Source organism: Stegastes partitus, unplaced genomic scaffold (assembly GCF_000690725.1).
Source record: "Stegastes partitus isolate 25-593 unplaced genomic scaffold, Stegastes_partitus-1.0.2 Scaffold840, whole genome shotgun sequence".
Taxonomy (NCBI): domain Eukaryota; kingdom Metazoa; phylum Chordata; class Actinopteri; family Pomacentridae; genus Stegastes; species Stegastes partitus.
Window position 1 is genome coordinate 109,840 of NW_007578571.1, and position 734 is coordinate 110,573.

The window sequence follows — 734 nt, forward strand, 5'->3', positions numbered from 1 at the left end:
GCAAAGATTTGAGTGCAGAGCAGATGGAACATAGACAAATAAAAGGTACAAAGCGGTATTAAATTAATCATACACAGACTCAACGTTCAGTTATTTTTTCTCAATTGCTATATTTTGTCACTTTTCATGCTCCTCCACAGTTTTGTCAGTAATTGTCGGAGGTACTGTTAGCATAAATTAGCTAAAAGCTAATCCTTTAGCCAACAGGTAAATTCTGGTCGTTTTTGTTTAAGGTTATTTCTTCACTACATTAATTAAAATTTAACGCGGAGTGTTTTTGTAATGTTTTTGTATGCTATGGGGATTTGTTAATACAACGTTTAAATTAGGCTGGAGAAGTTTTTCTTTTGTTTTAGATTTTAATAGAAACAAAAAAGAAAAGAAACGAAAACGTGTTTCCGCCCGGTTTCGAACCGGGGACCTTTCGCGTGTGAGGCGAACGTGATAACCACTACACTACGGAAACTTGTACTTATACTGCGCAGGCAAATCAGCTAATATCAGGACAGATACAGAAAATGTGTCCAGTATTATGTAGAATGGCTGTAAACGGCACCACTTTATCCACTTTTAATGTCGTATGTTTCACGGTTAGCCTCCGGTTGCTTCCTCTAGCTTAACGTCGCGAGATTCTGCACTCTGTTTACGGCACTTTCTTCCTGTTAATATAGCCATGTCACCAATCTGACGCAAAACATACGAGTTTAATCACGAAATATCGCATATAAACAATG

The 734-nt window shown here is 37.3% G+C and overlaps 1 non-coding gene across 1 annotated transcript; it reads right to left on the reverse strand.

Moving 5' to 3' along the window:
• Positions 1-393: 393 nt before the first annotated feature.
• Positions 394-466, reverse strand: trnav-cac (transfer RNA valine (anticodon CAC)). Its single transcript has one exon. It is a non-coding gene; the product is annotated as a tRNA-Val (tRNA).
• Between the last annotated feature and the right edge of the window lie 268 nt (positions 467-734).